The sequence below is a fragment of the Myotis brandtii genome, unplaced genomic scaffold, assembly GCF_000412655.1.
Source record: "Myotis brandtii unplaced genomic scaffold, ASM41265v1 scaffold468, whole genome shotgun sequence".
NCBI classification, from domain to species: Eukaryota; Metazoa; Chordata; class Mammalia; order Chiroptera; family Vespertilionidae; genus Myotis; species Myotis brandtii.
The window spans coordinates 362,497-369,910 of NW_005367874.1; the positions used below are offsets into that span (position 1 = coordinate 362,497).

The window sequence follows — 7,414 nt, forward strand, 5'->3', positions numbered from 1 at the left end:
TCAGCCCCCCAGCTGCCCAGGGCTGGCCCGAGGCGCAGGCAAGCCTTGGAAGTCGGCTGCCCAGCCAACACCCAAGGCGCAGGCAAGCCTCGGATGGTGGCTGCTCAGCCTCCCAGGGCTGCCCGAGGCTCAGGTAACCAGGGCCAGCTGAGGCTTGCACTGCTGGCAGTGGCAGCAGCAGAGGTGTGATGGGGGTGTTGTCTTCCCCTGATCGCCAGGTCGCCTCCCAACCCTGAGGGGCCCCCGGACTGTGAGCAGGCTGGGCTGAGGGATGCTCCCTCCAGTGCATGAATTTTCATGCACCCGGCCTCTAGTAGGTACAATGAAGGTACAATGCTGGGCACTGGGGATAAAAAGATGAAGACCCATCGTTGTCCTGTAAGAACTTATGATCCATATCCAAAGGGTCCATGGCATCTCCTCACTTATTTTCTCTATGTCTCCAGGGGTGAGCACAGACAAGGGCTGTGCTAGATTTTTTTGTAGAAATTGCTGTAGAGATTCTTAAAAAACATTCTTCCACTTCTGAAAAGGGGTCTCTGGAGAGTGAAACAGACCCACAAAGATGACCATCCCCCTTAGATTGGTCTGCTGCCTCTATGAAAAGTGCTCACAACCCACAACTCACCTGACCCTCCCATGGCCCTCACTGGTAGGCAGGTCTGAGATTGTTATCTTCATTTCACAGGTGAGCAAACGGAAGCTCATAGACCTTCATATTCTATACAAGGCACTGGACTTGGTGTTTCCACATTAGTTATCTCAGAAAGATTAGATGACTTACCAAGGGCACCTTGCTTATATAGGTGGCAGGCTGTGATTTTAATCAGGCTTTGGGTTCCTGGCTCAGGGCTCCTTCTACCATACCATTCAACTGGGTTAAACACCTGTGCTCTTGGCAAAGCTCTGCCCTGCCTCAGGGCCACCCTCTCCACAGTCTCCCTCTGACCTCCCCCTGGCAACTCCCTCTGGTGGAACCTGTGCTCTCATGCTGGCCGCCTGGGGTAAAACTCTGGTTAATTCTCTACCATCTCTTCTAATCAAAGCTTCCTTACTCTGGTTCTCATTCCCTTAGAATTTCTCTCTGCTGAGGGCCAGTGAGTGACATGGAGTTAAATCAACTACTACTCCATGGTGTTAACTCTAGAACTCTGGGGCCTTTCAAGATGGTACCAGAAATGCCATGATGCCCTCCCAGTATGGAATGTCCCAGGACACTTGACTGCATCGGCCCTGTCCCCTCAGCCCTACCAGAGTCCCCGAGTCCTTTCAGCCCCACTGGGGGTGGCAGGCCTGTGGTGTGGCCATACCCGCCTGAGGGCAGGTCCAGCCGCTCCTCCTGCCTACCACCAGAGTCCCACAGTCCTTTCAGCCCAGCCGGAAGGGGGGGGGCTCGATCTGTCATCTATCTCAATCCTATCATACTAATGGTTAGGTTACTGCAACAGCTTCACAACCAGAGTCATCTTTCTGCCAATCTCTCCTGCCAACTAATGCCAAATTCACTGTCTCAGAAGCCCATTTTCCTTATGCCATTCCAAAGCTCAAAGACCTCTAGTGACTTCTAACTGTCCATAAAATAGTGTTCGAAATGCTTAACTCTTTAATGACTTAAATCCAATATACCCTCTGAAACGTATCTCCTGCTACTCATCCACTCTGGTTAATTCTCTAGCATCTCTTCTAATAAAAGCTTCCTTAATCTGGTTCTCATTCCCTTAGAATTTCTCTCTGCTGAGGGCCAGTGAGTGACATGGAGTGAAATCAACTACTACTCCATGGTGTTATCTCTAGAACTCTGGGGCCTTTCAAGATAGTACCAGAAATGCCATGATGCGCTCCCAGTATGGAATGTCCCAGGACACTTGACTGCATCCCTGCTCCTCAGAGGGAGTGGCTCACCTTGATCTGTCATCTATCTCAATCCTACCATACCAATGGTTAGGTTATTGCAACAGCTTCACAACCAGAGTCATCTTTCTGCCAGTCTCTCCTGCCAACTAATGCCAAATTCACTGTCTCAGAAGCCCATTTTCTTTATGCCATTCCAAAGCTCAAAGACCTCTAGTGACATCTAACTGTCCATAAAATAGAGTTTGAAATGCTTAACTCTTTAATGACTTAAATCCAATATACCTTCTTAAACTTATCTCCTGCTAATCATCCATACACAATTTCTACTCCAGCCAAACTGGCCTTCTCACTCACTGCTAGACACACTTTGAATTCACCAATAATCTCTGACCTCTCAGTCTCTAAATTCCCCTGTCCTAGAAAGCCCTTCTCCTTTCCCAGCAGAGCAAATCCTGCCCATTGCAATTGAATGTGCTTTCTCCCAGCACTTGTTATATCTACCCCATCCCTGGCCTCTTCACTCTTCCTGCCTGCCTGCCTTCCACAAATATTTATTAAGTACCTACTGCTTGCCAAGCCCCACATTTACTATTTAAACATTCGATGGTGATAGCATTTGGGTTCTTATTTAATAATTTTAAAAATGCAGATTTTATCTCACCACATAGCCTAAAGATGAATGGCCAGGAATTTTGGAGTCTGATAACTATTATTTGAATTTAGACCCTTTGATGAGTTGCCACATGTAATCTTGGGTCAACAGGTAACTTTTATGAGTTTCAATTTTGCATAAAATGGGAGTTGTAGCAATACCCAACTCATCAGGTGGTGGTAAAGATGAAATGAAATAATATATCTTATTTTAACCAGGTGCCTTGTATAAAGTAACTGATCAGTAAATGGCACTGCTCTTAGAATTATAATAATGATTATTGGGGCAAAGATTATATACTAGAATTTTAAATTGTTTCATCTCTCTCTAGTTTAGTATTACTACAGAAAAAACATGCAATATCTGTGAAATGAGTAAATGAAAGAGAAATGAGAGGGAGAGCTTGGCAAATGCAGCTTTGCCTAAGTCTGGCCATGTGAAGCTCAACAGCATTCTAACCTTGACTCTGCACCCATTCCAGTGGCTTCTACTTGTCATCTCTAAGCAAACAGTCTTCTGGACACTGACACTGGGATGTCCAATAGTCTCCCACACTCCCCAAATCCTTAATCAAAGGAATTCGCTTTCCCTTTGATGTCTTTAAAACCTTTTACTTCTGCCGTCCTCACCCAATCTGTTACCCCCTATCTCCCAGGCTCAAAACGGCTCAGTCTGCTCCGACTCCTCTCTGTCATTAGTTAACCACCGCTAATTGGTCACCAACTTCTGCTGCTTTGACCTGCTCTATACTTTTCTCATCTGGTCCATGATCTTCATCCACACTGCTCCTGCCTTGGCTCAGTCCATCCATCCCTCACCTCACTTGTGATCTCCAGACTGGTCTCAATATTCTTAGAGTCTCCCTATTCCCTTTCATTCCATCTTTCCAAAGCACAGCCAGGTTTGTCACTTTCTTGCCCCCAAACCTCCAGTGGCTCCTGATGCCTATAAAATACAACTCAAACGTCTTAGACTTGCATTTAAGGCTTTCCATGGTCTACATCCAATCTGCTTTTTGAATTTTCCCTTTATCCACTCCATGCTTTATCCAAACTAAAATATTTCCTACCTTTTATGAGTTTTGTACTTTCTTGAGTACATGCCATTTTACTTCTCAATCCCTGTATCTCCTGGATCCAAATCCTACCATCCTTTATGTTTCAAGGCACCTCCCTCCATGAAGCTTTCCTTCTGGAAGTTGTCACTCCCTCCTCTGAATTCCCATAGCATTTTACTTCCTCCCCTCCCCACACCTGCTGTTTTCTTGTGTTGCTTCCTAATCTTTCTTAGCAGCTCTAAGCTCTTTGAGCAAGTACCAGGTCTTGTCATCTTTGATTCTGCAGCACTTGACTTGGTCCCTGCAAAGTGCTATGCATTCAATAAACGGTGGACAATGTGATAGATCTACCAGAGACAGCAAAAGGTCTTCTCTGTGGACTGAACTCAGACCTGGTGTAGATGAAAAGTTCAGAGAGAAGAGGCTGCATCCTATTTTTCATGACATCACAGGGGCCACTAGTGCTGTGGAGGTCGAAAGGCTGAGGGCAAACCCAAGTAGCATTGTGGGGTTTTAGAGCCCAGCAATGACCATCAGTAAAGTACAGGATCATAGTTTCCTTGTTTGGATGGCTTTGACAACTTACAATTCCTCTGTATTTCAGATGACTAGGGGCATGGTGTGCCACATTCTTCTCTGTCCACCCAGCTTGGACCTCCACTCAAAGGGGCTAACCCCAGACTAACCTGGGGATCAAGACTCCTTTCTCTGGCACTGGTTTCCTTGGACTTGTATCTATGCTCACGGTCTGCCCACAGCACTGGGTGTGCGTCCCTCTCCTCATTCTTCCTTTTCTCCTCCTCTTCTTTTCTCTCTTTCCATGGCATAGTTTCAAATCTTGGTTCCATTCCTCACAAGCAAAAAATCTAACCTCCCAGCTTCCTTGTCTACCAGTTATACCGGTTAATAATGCGGATTTTGTAATCAAAGAAGAATCTAACCTCCCAGCTTCCTTGTCTATAAAATGAGGATGATAATAATCCCTACCTCTGAGAGTGTTATTAGAAGGAGTCAGTGAGTTAATCTATGTAAAGCCCTGAGGAGAATGCCATATGGGATGGATATGGTTATGTGTTATAGACAGCCCCTTTGAGAAATAAAGGGGTTATTCTCCCTACTGTACCCTTAGCTGTCAGCCCACTTTGGGATTTTCCTGAAGAGAGCCACCTTGACCAAAGTCATACCTCCTTCCAAGAGCAGCAACTAATGACTGATGAATGCAAGGGATAAAGGCCGGCTCTCTTGCCCCAACTCAGGATGACTTTGAAGGGCCATCGAGCTTCAGAGCCTCCTCATGGGCTTGGCTGAGTCTTTTTCAACACCTCACTCAGCCCACCTTCTCTCTCTGCTCTACCCTGCTTCCTGCCTTTCTAGAGGTGTCGATCCTGTGAGTACTCCCTAATATGCTCCCAATATACTAATTTCCATTTCAAACTGCTTCCCAGAAAATGCAACTTCTGATAGTGAGTAGAGTGGGGTTTAGCACATGGTTGGCCCATACAGGGTAGACGGGCATTTAGTACTTGTATCTGGTCCAAGTTTAAATGTCTCAGAGGCTGGTGCCCAGTGGAAAGGATGCTCCCTTGGCTCCACTACCCAGAACCTCCTTCTGGAAGCTGCTGGTTGTACTTTCTTGAGTACATGCCATTTTACTTCTCAATCCCTGTATCTCCTGGATCCAAATCCTACCATCCTTTATGTTTCAAGGCACCTCCCTCCATGAAGCTTTCCTTCTGGAAGTTGTCACTCCCTCCTCTGAATTCCCATAGCATTTTACTCCCCCCCCCCCACACACCTGCTGTTTTCTTGCGTTGCTTCCTAGTCTTTCTTAGCAGCTCTAAGCTCTTTGAGCAAGTACCAGGTCTTGTCATCTTTGATTCTGCAGCACTTGACTTGGTCCCTGCAAAGTGCTATGCATTCAATAAACGGTGGACAATGTGATAGATCTACCAGAGACAGCAAAAGGTCTTCTCTGTGGGACTGAATTCAGACCTGGTGTAGATGAAAAGTTCAGAGAGAAGAGGCTGCATCCTATTTTTCATGACATCACAGGGGCCACTAGTGCTGTGGAGGTCGAAAGGCTGAGGGCAAACCCAAGTAGCATTGTGGGGTTTTAGAGCCCAGCAATGACCATCAGTAAAGTACAGGATCATAGTTTCCTTGTTTGGATGGCTTTGACAACTTACAATTCCTCTGTATTTCAGATGACTAGGGGCATGGTGTGCCACATTCTTCTCTGTCCACCCAGCTTGGACCTCCACTCAAAGGGGCTAACCCCAGACTAACCTGGGGATCAAGACTCCTTTCTCTGGCACTGGTTTCCTTGGACTTGTATCTATGCTCACGGTCTGCCCACAGCACTGGGTGTGCGTCCCTCTCCTCATTCTTCCTTTTCTCCTCCTCTTCTTTTCTCTCTTTCCATGGCATAGTTTCAAATCTTGGTTCCATTCCTCACAAGCAAAGAATCTAACCTCCCAGCTTCCTTGTCTATAAAATGAGGATGATAATAATCCCTACCTCTGAGAGTGTTATTAGAAGGAGTCAGTGAGTTAATCTATGTAAAGCCCTGAGGAGAATGCCATATGGGATGGATATGGTTATGTGTTATAGACAGCCCCTTTGAGAAATAAAGGGGTTATTCTCCCTACTGTACCCTTAGCTGTCAGCCCACTTTGGGATTTTCCTGAAGAGAGCCACCTTGACCAAAGTCATACCTCCTTCCAAGAGCAGCAACTAATGACTGATGAATGCAAGAGATAAAGGCCAGCTCTCTTGCCCCAACTCAGGATGACTTTGAAGGGCCATCGAGCTTCAGAGCCTCCTCATGGGCTTGGCTGAGTCTTTTTCAACACCTCACTCAGCCCACCTTCTCTCTCTGCTCTACCCTGCTTCCTGCCTTTCTAGAGGTGTCGATCCTGTGAGTACTCCTGGTCGTTTTACGATCAAAGCGTGGTTCAAAAGGATTATTTGCTGTTGATAGTGATCAGTATTAACAGTTTCACCTGGTTTACTAATTTCCATTTCAAACTGCTTCCCAGAAAATGCAACTTCTGATAGTGAGTAGAGTGGGGTTTAGCACATGGTTGGCCCATACAGGGTAGACGGGCATTTAGTACTTGTATCTGGTCCAAGTTTAAATGTCTCAGAGGCTGGTGCCCAGTGGCAAAGGATGCTCCCTCCTCAAAATAAATTCACTTTTCATCGCCAGTCACAAGTCAATGCAAAAAAGACTTTCATGCCATTGAAGCAACATGACTGGGAGGAGGGAGAGATGTGGGGGCTTGGGAAAGCTGTTGGGGAAGAGGGCTCTTCTCAGCTCAGCCTTCCTCAGGCTCGGGCAATGGCTGCTGTGGGAAAGAGAAGAGCAGTTCTCACCCCTCTTTGTGATTTATGCTGGGCAGCTCTGGGCGGTCAAGCATGCCTCCTCCTCCTCCTTGAACAAGAGAGGCCTACAGAACTTCATGTCCCTGCCCTGGGCTGTGGCCTCACTTCCCTCGCAGCCCACTTGTCTTACATCTCAGCTCGCACTCTGCTTTCTGGCTTGGAAACCACTGAAAATCATCTTTTATCTTCCGAGGTATCTTGAGAAGGAACATGTTCACCATAAGTTTCCTGCAGTTTACGATAACTTTCAGCAGCACTTTTCTTCAAAATAAAGTAATGAATTAAAACTTCCCACAAATGCTCCTTTTTTGTCACGAGATTCGACATTTTTAAGCGTAAAAATATCTATGATGTTAACACCTTCAGAAAATTTCACATATGAAGTTTTGAAGCTTGTTGTCAATACAACAAAAGAGCATACATATCAAATTGCATATATGTCAACATATGTGTAACTCCATCTATTG

At 46.0% G+C, this 7,414-nt stretch overlaps 1 protein-coding gene across 3 annotated transcripts in view; it reads right to left on the minus strand.

Moving 5' to 3' along the window:
• The window catches only part of ME3 (malic enzyme 3, NADP(+)-dependent, mitochondrial), a 185,077-nt gene that overhangs the window by 56,217 nt on the left and 121,446 nt on the right, over positions 1-7,414 (minus strand). The gene's annotated exons all lie outside the window — the stretch shown is intronic.